Below are 12,863 nucleotides of genomic sequence, written 5' to 3'. Positions count from 1 at the left end.
TGCAAATCTGGCAGTGAAAGGTCTTCAGCTACACGTCCACGACCTGAAGTGTTAAGACGGACAAACTGCAGGGCGCCATCCCTTTGAAGCAGGCTCCTGAGACAGTGCGAGCTGACAGCACGTGAGCTACAGTCCACTTTCGTTGAGCTTCCGTAGTACAGTCAGTTTAATTCTCAGTGTTATAGTTGAACTGAGGGGAAATACGACGATGCAGCTATGTTCAGCAGCCTCAGTAAATACGCTGACGCCGCCCAGTGGGTATCTATCGAAGGGCTCAGCGTAGAAAAAGGGAGCTTCGCATTCAGTGGTAAGTTCCTGCCGAATGTTCCATCACGTCTCGCTAGCGCTTGTGGAATTGAGGCTGCGCCTAAAGTAGAAGCCAACTCAGCATGGAATTGCACACCCGATAACGGAACCAGGCTTTTGCTAAGGAGGCGCTTGTTGTGCATACTTGACACTGTAGGACCTACATAGTTCCGCAGTGAAAGGGCAGTTAACAAAGGCAAGTTATTAGCAGAATGTGTGTATGGAGTAGGCGGCGGAGACATCGCTTTCGCTCGTGAGGACGAGCGGATATTAGGTTGGGTGAAACGGAGCGGGAAATCGGTGCGCTACTCGTTTCTTCAGGAAAGCTGAGCAGTTGAGCGTCTTGCGCTGTTCAGCATTGTCGAAAATGCGGTGGAGAAGCCTTGAGCTCCTATCCCCATTCCTCGATCAAACGAATTTGCGCCCTACACTGCAGGACTGAGGCGCTGAGCTAGTGCCTTCAGGGTTGGTCCAAGTGACTCGTTTGTTTTCCTAAAACGCACGGTTTTAATCCACGTCGTGCAGCTGGTCAGCTGACGCGACCAAAAGTTCAAAATTGCGCCACTGCAGAGCACCATCTTCATAATAACTTTGGCTTCAGGTACAGGGAATGTTCTCAGTAGGAACTGGATGCATGTCTTCCAGTGCGTGCGTTCGGCAGATTATACGGCCAGGGGAACACCCCAACGTTCACTGCGTTGAGGCATGTAAGGACACTCCCTTGCTTTCTGAATTTTTCCCTCCCAGCACCCCAGACCTCGTAAACGGCTCCACAAAGCGACTGCATCCTCGTGACGTTTCTTCAGAGCCTTCGACTGAGCTTCTAGCACCCGTTCCCAGTGTTTGAGACGTAGACTCTAAAGCTTCCCAAGACTTGAACCCGCGCACAGATGCCGGCTGAGTACGCGAAGCGGAGCATTATCAAAAATCTGTTCCACCCAAACCACCCTTTCCCTCAACCGCAACTCAACGAATTGCCCTCGACAGGGTGCATCATCTCAACTGCGCGTACGAGGGCTCTGCATCCCAGTGCAAGCTGCATTATGATGCCGGCATCATAATGTAGGGCAGTTGCAAGGTATCGTGTGCAGGAAGCAGCAGCGTTCGAGCGAGAGGGCACCACTCTGCATTAGTCCCAAATGCCAGTAGCCTCTGGAATATCATCTCATTCAGAAGAATAGACTTAGAGCAAAGCGTTTGCTGTGTTGATTCTGTGCCTGAACAAGTCCATGAAATGCACGTTTGAAAGTGTGTAGCGTGCGGGAGGAAGCAGCGTGTCTCAGGGCTAAGGGCCATCCGTCGTAGTCTAGGTGGTTAGGATACGCGGCTCTCACCCGCGCGACCCGGGTTCAAGTCCCGGCGACGGAACTTCTGTCCGACTACCTCCCGTAATTCGTTTGGACACTGATGTCCGTGGATTTGTGGAAGGACCCCCCCTGTCCCGCACTGCATTTGGTGCCTAGTAACTCTTGCGGTCTGTAGCAAACACTCGCCTTCGGTCCTACGCGCTGGAGTTGGCCAGCCCCAAATTGACAAGAAGCTGCGAGTAAATGCCGAAGTTTTGTTTGTCAGGGCACTGTATAACATGCTCTACAGCTGATTGGGAACTCTTTTTGAAAAGTTGTGAGTCTCTGGCTCCTAGCGCAAAATGGAGGTTCGGAGCATGTCTTGCGCGTAGTTAACGCGCATATTCGCGACCGCCTGCTGGCACCCGCAGCCAGCAGTTGCTCAGTGCTGCTATACAAAGCGCCAATACAAGGTGTAAAACGCTGAGAAATAAAGCTGCGCAGAAGCAAGTCCACAAGAATACTCTTACGTGCTCCTCTCTCCGTCTAACCTACAACAGCCGTAGTGCTCAAGCAGAAAACTTGTAAAACCGAGCACCGCAACGAGCACCGGATCTGCATTGACCGCTACAGCATCTGCCACAGCTACAAGCAAGGCATAATTCAACTACGTAACTGTTCTTTGCTGAATTCGCGTTCAGACTCAAGTCAGAAAGACACGGGCGCACGGCTTGGAGCTTGCTGAGACCATTTGCATGTCTCAGCCGAGCCGTTGAGTATATAGAGACAGCTTTTAACCATATAACACCTGAATTCTCACGGCGGTCTACTTTAGCGTCGCATATATATGCTCACGCTGCCACTGGGTGCTTGCCAAGACTCCGCACCAAAATCTACCTCAACAAAACATTCGTACAAAACTGATCGAACGCAGTACGTGCTCCTGAATTTGCTCGAGTGGGTCACCAGCAAAAATGCCCTCTTTGTATGCGCAAGAGATGAATATGCATTCAAACCAGTTCAAGGCATCTCCTTCGTCACATACACACAGCCGCCCTTAGCATGCTTATGAGACCCAATAAGGCAAACTTTCGAGGGTTACCTTGAGCGCCTTCCTCACTGGGGTGAGTTCGATGCGCCGTTTGCGCTACTTAGGCACGCTGTCACGTTTTCAGCGTTCTACGACTTCGTGAAAAAAGCGTAGGTCGCGGGTGAGTGGGCTCGCAACTCGCTCGCGCAGTAAGCGTCGCAGGGCTATGGGTTCGTCAGATGCAAATCTGGCAGTGAAAGGTCTTCAGCTACACGTCCACGACCTGAAGTGTTAAGACGGACAAACTGCAGGGCGCCATCCCTTTGAAGCAGGCTCCTGAGACAGTGCGAGCTGACAGCACGTGAGCTACAGTCCACTTTCGTTGGGCTTCCGTAGTACAGTCAGTTTAATTCTCAGTGTTATAGTTGAACTGAGGGGAAATACGACGATGCAGCTATGTTCAGCAGCCTCAGTAAATACGCTGACGCCGCCCAGTGGGTATCTATCGAAGGGCTCAGCGTAGAAAAAGGGAGCTTCGCATTCAGTGGTAAGTTCCTGCCGAATGTTCCATCACGTCTCGCTAGCGCTTGTGGAATTGAGGCTGCGCCTAAAGTAGAAGCCAACTCAGCATGGAATTGCACACCCGATAACGGAACCAGGCTTTTGCTAAGGAGGCGCTTGTTGTGCATACTTGACACTGTAGGATCTACATAGTTCCGCAGTGAAAGGGCAGTTAACAAAGGCAAGTTATTAGCAGAATGTGTGTATGGAGTAGGCGGCGGAGACATCGCTTTCGCTCGTGAGGACGAGCGGATATTAGGTTGGGTGAAACGGAGCGGGAAATCGGTGCGCTACTCGTTTCTTCAGGAAAGCTGAGCAGTTGAGCGTCTTGCGCTGTTCAGCATTGTCGAAAATGCGGTGGAGAAGCCTTGAGCTCCTATCTCCATTCCTCGATCAAACGAATTTGCGCCCTACACTGCAGGACTGAGGCGCTGAGCTAGTGCCTTCAGGGTTGGTCCAAGTGACTCGTTTGTTTTCCTAAAACGCACGGTTTTAATCCACGTCGTGCAGCTGGTCAGCTGACGCGACCAAAAGTTCAAAATTGCGCCACTGCAGAGCACCATCTTCATAATAACTTTGGCTTCAGGTACAGGGAATGTTCTCAGTAGGAACTGGATGCATGTCTTCCAGTGCGTGCGTTCGGCAGATTATACGGCCAGGGGAACACCCCAACGTTCACTGCGTTGAGGCATGTAAGAACACTCCCTTGCTTTCTGAATTTTTCCCTCCCAGCACCCCAGACCTCGTAAACGGCTCCACAAAGCGACTGCATCCTCGTGACGTTTCTTCAGAGCCTTCGACTGAGCTTCTAGCACCCGTTCCCAGTGTTTGAGACGTAGACTCTAAAGCTTCCCAAGACTTGAACCCGCGCACAGATGCCGGCTGAGTACGCGAAGCGGAGCATTATCAAAAATCTGTTCCACCCAAACCACCCTTTCCCTCAACCGCAACGCAACGAATTGCCCTCGACAGGCTGCATCATCTCAACTGCGCGTACGAGGGCTCTGCATCCCAGTGCAAGCTGCATTATGATGCCGGCATCATAATGTAGGGCAGTTGCAAGGTATCGTGTGCAGGAAGCAGCAGCGTTCGAGCGAGAGGGCACCACTCTGCATTAGTCCCAAATGCCAGTAGCCTCTGGAATATCATCTCATTCAGAAGAATAGACTTAGAGCAAAGCGTTTGCTGTGTTGATTCTGTGCCTGAACAAGTCCATGAAATGCACGTTTGAAAGTGTGTAGCGTGCGGGAGGAAGCAGCGTGTCTCAGGGCTAAGGGCCATCCGTCGTAGTCTAGGTGGTTAGGATACGCGGCTCTCACCCGCGCGACCCGGGTTCAAGTCCCGGCGACGGAACTTCTGTCCGACTACCTCCCGTAATTCGTTTGGACACTGATGTCCGTGGATTTGTGGAAGGACCCCCCCTGTCCCGCACTGCATTTGGTGCCTAGTAACTCTTGCGGTCTGTAGCAAACACTCGCCTTCGGTCCTACGCGCTGGAGTTGGCCAGCCCCAAATTGACAAGAAGCTGCGAGTAAATGCCGAAGTTTTGTTTGTCAGGGCACTGTATAACATGCTCTACAGCTGATTGGGAACTCTTTTTGAAAAGTTGTGAGTCTCTGGCTCCTAGCGCAAAATGGAGGTTCGGAGCATGTCTTGCGCGTAGTTGACGCGCATATTCGCGACCGCCTGCTGGCACCCGCAGCCAGCAGTTGCTCAGTGCTGCTATACAAAGCGCCAATACAAGGTGTAAAACGCTGAGAAATAAAGCTGCGCAGAAGCAAGTCCACAAGAATACTCTTACGTGCTCCTCTCTCCGTCTAACCTACAACAGCCGTAGTGCTCAAGCAGAAAACTTGTAAAACCGAGCACCGCAACGAGCACCGGATCTGCATTGACCGCTACAGCATCTGCCACAGCTACAAGCAAGGCATAATTCAACTACGTAACTGTTCTTTGCTGAATTCGCGTTCAGACTCAAGTCAGAAAGACACGGGCGCACGGCTTGGAGCTTGCTGAGACCATTTGCATGTCTCAGCCGAGCCGTTGAGTATATAGAGACAGCTTTTAACCATATAACACCTGAATTCTCACGGCGGTCTACTTTGGCGTCGCATATATATGCTCACGCTGCCACTGGGTGCTTGCCAAGACTCCGCACCAAAATCTACCTCAACAAAACATTCGTACAAAACTGATCGAACGCAGTACGTGCTCCTGAATTTGCTCGAGTGGGTCACCAGCAAAAATGCCCTCTTTGTATGCGCAAGAGATGAATATGCATTCAAACCAGTTCAAGGCATCTCCTTCGTCACATACACACAGCCGCCCTTAGCATGCTTATGAGACCCAATAAGACAAACTTTCGAGGGTTACCTTGAGCGCCTTCCTCACTGGGGTGAGTTCGATGCGCCGTTTGCGCTACTTAGGCACGCTGTCACGTTTTCAGCGTTCTACGACTTCGTGAAAAAAGCGTAGGTCGCGGGTGAGTGGGCTCGCAACTCGCTCGCGCAGTAAGCGTCGCAGGGCTATGGATTCGTCAGATGCAAATCTGGCAGTGAAAGGTCTTCAGCTACACGTCCACGACCTGAAGTGTTAAGACGGACAAACTGCAGGGCGCCATCCCTTTGAAGCAGGCTCCTGAGACAGTGCGAGCTGACAGCACGTGAGCTACAGTCCACTTTCGTTGAGCTTCCGTAGTACAGTCAGTTTAATTCTCAGTGTTATAGTTGAACTGAGGGGAAATACGACGATGCAGCTATGTTCAGCAGCCTCAGTAAATACGCTGACGCCGCCCAGTGGGTATCTATCGAAGGGCTCAGCGTAGAAAAAGGGAGCTTCGCATTCAGTGGTAAGTTCCTGCCGAATGTTCCATCACGTCTCGCTAGCGCTTGTGGAATTGAGGCTGCGCCTAAAGTAGAAGCCAACTCAGCATGGAATTGCACACCCGATAACGGAACCAGGCTTTTGCTAAGGAGGCGCTTGTTGTGCATACTTGACACTGTAGGATCTACATAGTTCCGCAGTGAAAGGGCAGTTAACAAAGGCAAGTTATTAGCAGAATGTGTGTATGGAGTAGGCGGCGGAGACATCGCTTTCGCTCGTGAGGACGAGCGGATATTAGGTTGGGTGAAACGGAGCGGGAAATCGGTGCGCTACTCGTTTCTTCAGGAAAGCTGAGCAGTTGAGCGTCTTGCGCTGTTCAGCATTGTCGAAAATGCGGTGGAGAAGCCTTGAGCTCCTATCCCCATTCCTCGATCAAACGAATTTGCGCCCTACACTGCAGGACTGAGGCGCTGAGCTAGTGCCTTCAGGGTTGGTCCAAGTGACTCGTTTGTTTTCCTAAAACGCACGGTTTTAATCCACGTCGTGCAGCTGGTCAGCTGACGCGACCAAAAGTTCAAAATTGCGCCACTGCAGAGCACCATCTTCATAATAACTTTGGCTTCAGGTACAGGGAATGTTCTCAGTAGGAACTGGATGCATGTCTTCCAGTGCGTGCGTTCGGCAGATTATACGGCCAGTGGAACACCCCAACGTTCACTGCGTTGAGGCATGTAAGGACACTCCCTTGCTTTCTGAATTTTTCCCTCCCAGCACCCCAGACCTCGTAAACGGCTCCACAAAGCGACTGCATCCTCGTGACGTTTCTTCAGAGCCTTCGACTGAGCTTCTAGCACCCGTTCCCAGTGTTTGAGACGTAGACTCTAAAGCTTCCCAAGACTTGAACCCGCGCACAGATGCCGGCTGAGTACGCGAAGCGGAGCATTATCAAAAATCTGTTCCACCCAAACCACCCTTTCCCTCAACCGCAACGCAACGAATTGCCCTCGACAGGGTGCATCATCTCAACTGCGCGTACGAGGGCTCTGCATCCCAGTGCAAGCTGCATTATGATGCCGGCATCATAATGTAGGGCAGTTGCAAGGTATCGTGTGCAGGAAGCAGCAGCGTTCGAGCGAGACGGCACCACTCTGCATTAGTCCCAAATGCCAGTAGCCTCTGGAATATCATCTCATTCAGAAGAATAGACTTAGAGCAAAGCGTTTGCTGTGTTGATTCTGTGCCTGAACAAGTCCATGAAATGCACGTTTGAAAGTGTGTAGCGTGCGGGAGGAAGCAGCGTGTCTCAGGGCTAAGGGCCATCCGTCGTAGTCTAGGTGGTTAGGATACGCGGCTCTCACCCGCGCGACCCGGGTTCAAGTCCCGGCGACGGAACTTCTGTCCGACTACCTCCCGTAATTCGTTTGGACACTGATGTCCGTGGATTTGTGGAAGGACCCCCCCTGTCCCGCACTGCATTTGGTGCCTAGTAACTCTTGCGGTCTGTAGCAAACACTCGCCTTCGGTCCTACGCGCTGAAGTTGGCCAGCCCCAAATTGACAAGAAGCTGCGAGTAAATGCCGAAGTTTTGTTTGTCAGGGCACTGTATAACATGCTCTACAGCTGATTGGGAACTCTTTTTGAAAAGTTGTGAGTCTCTGGCTCCTAGCGCAAAATGGAGGTTCGGAGCATGTCTTGCGCGTAGTTAACGCGCATATTCGCGACCGCCTGCTGGCACCCGCAGCCAGCAGTTGCTCAGTGCTGCTATACAAAGCGCCAATACAAGGTGTAAAACGCTGAGAAATAAAGCTGCGCAGAAGCAAGTCCACAAGAATACTCTTACGTGCTCCTCTCTCCGTCTAACCTACAACAGCCGTAGTGCTCAAGCAGAAAACTTGTAAAACCGAGCACCGCAACGAGCACCGGATCTGCATTGACCGCTACAGCATCTGCCACAGCTACAAGCAAGGCATAATTCAACTACGTAACTGTTCTTTGCTGAATTCGCGTTCAGACTCAAGTCAGAAAGACACGGGCGCACGGCTTGGAGCTTGCTGAGACCATTTGCATGTCTCAGCCGAGCCGTTGAGTATATAGAGACAGCTTTTAACCATATAACACCTGAATTCTCACGGCGGTCTACTTTGGCGTCGCATATATATGCTCACGCTGCCACTGGGTGCTTGCCAGGACTCCGCACCAAAATCTACCTCAACAAAGCATTCGTACAAAACTGATCGAACGCAGTACGTGCTCCTGAATTTGCTCGAGTGGGTCACCAGCAAAAATGCCCTCTTTGTATGCGCAAGAGATGAATATGCATTCAAACCAGTTCAAGGCATCTCCTTCGTCACATACACACAGCCGCCCTTAGCATGCTTATGAGACCCAATAAGACAAACTTTCGAGGGTTACCTTGAGCGCCTTCCTCACTGGGGTGAGTTCGATGCGCCGTTTGCGCTACTTAGGCACGCTGTCACGTTTTCAGCGTTCTACGACTTCGTGAAAAAAGCGTAGGTCGCGGGTGAGTGGGCTCGCAACTCGCTCGCGCAGTAAGCGTCGCAGGGCTATGGATTCGTCAGATGCAAATCTGGCAGTGAAAGGTCTTCAGCTACACGTCCACGACCTGAAGTGTTAAGACGGACAAACTGCAGGGCGCCATCCCTTTGAAGCAGGCTCCTGAGACAGTGCGAGCTGACAGCACGTGAGCTACAGTCCACTTTCGTTGAGCTTCCGTAGTACAGTCAGTTTAATTCTCAGTGTTATAGTTGAACTGAGGGGAAATACGACGATGCAGCTATGTTCAGCAGCCTCAGTAAATACGCTGACGCCGCCCAGTGGGTATCTATCGAAGGGCTCAGCGTAGAAAAAGGGAGCTTCGCATTCAGTGGTAAGTTCCTGCCGAATGTTCCATCACGTCTCGCTAGCGCTTGTGGAATTGAGGCTGCGCCTAAAGTAGAAGCCAACTCAGCATGGAATTGCACACCCGATAACGGAACCAGGCTTTTGCTAAGGAGGCGCTTGTTGTGCATACTTGACACTGTAGGACCTACATAGTTCCGCAGTGAAAGGGCAGTTAACAAAGGCAAGTTATTAGCAGAATGTGTGTATGGAGTAGGCGGCGGAGACATCGCTTTCGCTCGTGAGGACGAGCGGATATTAGGTTGGGTGAAACGGCGCGGGAAATCGGTGCGCTACTCGTTTCTTCAGGAAAGCTGAGCAGTTGAGCGTCTTGCGCTGTTCAGCATTGTCGAAAATGCGGTGGAGAAGCCTTGAGCTCCTATCTCCATTCCTCGATCAAACGAATTTGCGCCCTACACTGCAGGACTGAGGCGCTGAGCTAGTGCCTTCAGGGTTGGTCCAAGTGACTCGTTTGTTTTCCTAAAACGCACGGTTTTAATCCACGTCGTGCAGCTGGTCAGCTGACGCGACCAAAAGGTCAAAATTGCGCCACTGCAGAGCACCATCTTTATAATAACTTTGGCTTCAGGTACAGGGAATGTTCTCAGTAGGAACTGGATGCATGTCTTCCAGTGCGTGCGTTCGGCAGATTATACGGCCAGGGGAACACCCCAACGTTCACTGCGTTGAGGCATGTAAGGACACTCCCTTGCTTTCTGAATTTTTCCCTCCCAGCACCCCAGACCTCGTAAACGGCTCCACAAAGCGACTGCATCCTCGTGACGTTTCTTCAGAGCCTTCGACTGAGCTTCTAGCACCCGTTCCCAGTGTTTGAGACGTAGACTCTAAAGCTTCCCAAGACTTGAACCCGCGCACAGATGCCGGCTGAGTACGCGAAGCGGAGCATTATCAAAAATCTGTTCCACCCAAACCACCCTTTCCCTCAACCGCAACGCAACGAATTGCCCTCGACAGGCTGCATCATCTCAACTGCGCGTACGAGGGCTCTGCATCCCAGTGCAAGCTGCATTATGATGCCGGCATCATAATGTAGGGCAGTTGCAAGGTATCGTGTGCAGGAAGCAGCAGCGTTCGAGCGAGACGGCACCACTCTGCATTAGTCCCAAATGCCAGTAGCCTCTGGAATATCATCTCATTCAGAAGAATAGACTTAGAGCAAAGCGTTTGCTGTGTTGATTCTGTGCCTGAACAAGTCCATGAAATGCACGTTTGAAAGTGTGTAGCGTGCGGGAGGAAGCAGCGTGTCTCAGGGCTAAGGGCCATCCGTCGTAGTCTAGGTGGTTAGGATACGCGGCTCTCACCCGCGCGACCCGGGTTCAAGTCCCGGCGACGGAACTTCTGTCCGACTACCTCCCGTAATTCGTTTGGACACTGATGTCCGTGGATTTGTGGAAGGACCCCCCCTGTCCCGCACTGCATTTGGTGCCTAGTAACTCTTGCGGTCTGTAGCAAACACTCGCCTTCGGTCCTACGCGCTGAAGTTGGCCAGCCCCAAATTGACAAGAAGCTGCGAGTAAATGCCGAAGTTTTGTTTGTCAGGGCACTGTATAACATGCTCTACAGCTGATTGGGAACTCTTTTTGAAAAGTTGTGAGTCTCTGGCTCCTAGCGCAAAATGGAGGTTCGGAGCATGTCTTGCGCGTAGTTGACGCGCATATTCGCGACCGCCTGCTGGCACCCGCAGCCAGCAGTTGCTCAGTGCTGCTATACAAAGCGCCAATACAAGGTGTAAAACGCTGAGAAATAAAGCTGCGCAGAAGCAAGTCCACAAGAATACTCTTACGTGCTCCTCTCTCCGTCTAACCTACAACAGCCGTAGTGCTCAAGCAGAAAACTTGTAAAACCGAGCACCGCAACGAGCACCGGATCTGCATTGACCGCTACAGCATCTGCCACAGCTACAAGCAAGGCATAATTCAACTACGTAACTGTTCTTTGCTGAATTCGCGTTCAGACTCAAGTCAGAAAGACACGGGCGCACGGCTTGGAGCTTGCTGAGACCATTTGCATGTCTCAGCCGAGCCGTTGAGTATATAGAGACAGCTTTTAACCATATAACACCTGAATTCTCACGGCGGTCTACTTTGGCGTCGCATATATATGCTCACGCTGCCACTGGGTGCTTGCCAGGACTCCGCACCAAAATCTACCTCAACAAAACATTCGTACAAAACTGATCGAACGCAGTACGTGCTCCTGAATTTGCTCGAGTGGGTCACCAGCAAAAATGCCCTCTTTGTATGCGCAAGAGATGAATATGCATTCAAACCAGTTCAAGGCATCTCCTTCGTCACATACACACAGCCGCCCTTAGCATGCTTATGAGACCCAATAAGACAAACTTTCGAGGGTTACCTTGAGCGCCTTCCTCACTGGGGTGAGTTCGATGCGCCGTTTGCGCTACTTAGGCACGCTGTCACGTTTTCAGCGTTCTACGACTTCGTGAAAAAAGCGTAGGTCGCGGGTGAGTGGGCTCGCAACTCGCTCGCGCAGTAAGCGTCGCAGGGCTATGGATTCGTCAGATGCAAATCTGGCAGTGAAAGGTCTTCAGCTACACGTCCACGACCTGAAGTGTTAAGACGGACAAACTGCAGGGCGCCATCCCTTTGAAGCAGGCTCCTGAGACAGTGCGAGCTGACAGCACGTGAGCTACAGTCCACTTTCGTTGAGCTTCCGTAGTACAGTCAGTTTAATTCTCAGTGTTATGGTTGGACTGAGGGGAAATACGACGATGCAGCTATGTTCAGCAGCCTCAGTAAATACGCTGACGCCGCCCAGTGGGTATCTATCGAAGGGCTCAGCGTAGAAAAAGGGAGCTTCGCATTCAGTGGTAAGTTCCTGCCGAATGTTCCATCACGTCTCGCTAGCGCTTGTGGAATTGAGGCTGCGCCTAAAGTAGAAGCCAACTCAGCATGGAATTGCACACCCGATAACGGAACCAGGCTTTTGCTAAGGAGGCGCTTGTTGTGCATACTTGACACTGTAGGACCTACATAGTTCCGCAGTGAAAGGGCAGTTAACAAAGGCAAGTTATTAGCAGAATGTGTGTATGGAGTAGGCGGCGGAGACATCGCTTTCGCTCGTGAGGACGAGCGGATATTAGGTTGGGTGAAACGGCGCGGGAAATCGGTGCGCTACTCGTTTCTTCAGGAAAGCTGAGCAGTTGAGCGTCTTGCGCTGTTCAGCATTGTCGAAAATGCGGTGGAGAAGCCTTGAGCTCCTATCCCCATTCCTCGATCAAACGAATTTGCGCCCTACACTGCAGGACTGAGGCGCTGAGCTAGTGCCTTCAGGGTTGGTCCAAGTGACTCGTTTGTTTTCCTAAAACGCACGGTTTTAATCCACGTCGTGCAGCTGGTCAGCTGACGCGACCAAAAGTTCAAAATTGCGCCACTGCAGAGCACCATCTTCATAATAACTTTGGCTTCAGGTACAGGGAATGTTCTCAGTAGGAACTGGATGCATGTCTTCCAGTGCGTGCGTTCGGCAGATTATACGGCCAGGGGAACACCCCAACGTTCACTGCGTTGAGGCATGTAAGAACACTCCCTTGCTTTCTGAATTTTTCCCTCCCAGCACCCCAGACCTCGTAAACGGCTCCACAAAGCGACTGCATCCTCGTGACGTTTCTTCAGAGCCTTCGACTGAGCTTCTAGCACCCGTTCCCAGTGTTTGAGACGTAGACTCTAAAGCTTCCCAAGACTTGAACCCGCGCACAGATGCCGGCTGAGTACGCGAAGCGGAGCATTATCAAAAATCTGTTCCACCCAAACCACCCTTTCCCTCAACCGCAACGCAACGAATTGCCCTCGACAGGGTGCATCATCTCAACTGCGCGTACGAGGGCTCTGCATCCCAGTGCAAGCTGCATTATGATGCCGGCATCATAATGTAGGGCAGTTGCAAGGTATCGTGTGCAGGAAGCAGCAGCGTTCGAG

This window comes from Eimeria tenella, genomic scaffold (genome assembly GCF_000499545.2).
Source record: "Eimeria tenella Houghton genomic scaffold, Eth_scaff15, whole genome shotgun sequence".
NCBI classification, from domain to species: Eukaryota; Apicomplexa; class Conoidasida; order Eucoccidiorida; family Eimeriidae; genus Eimeria; species Eimeria tenella.
The sequence above is the reverse complement of the archived record's forward strand: the minus strand, read 5'-3'. Positions refer to the sequence as shown.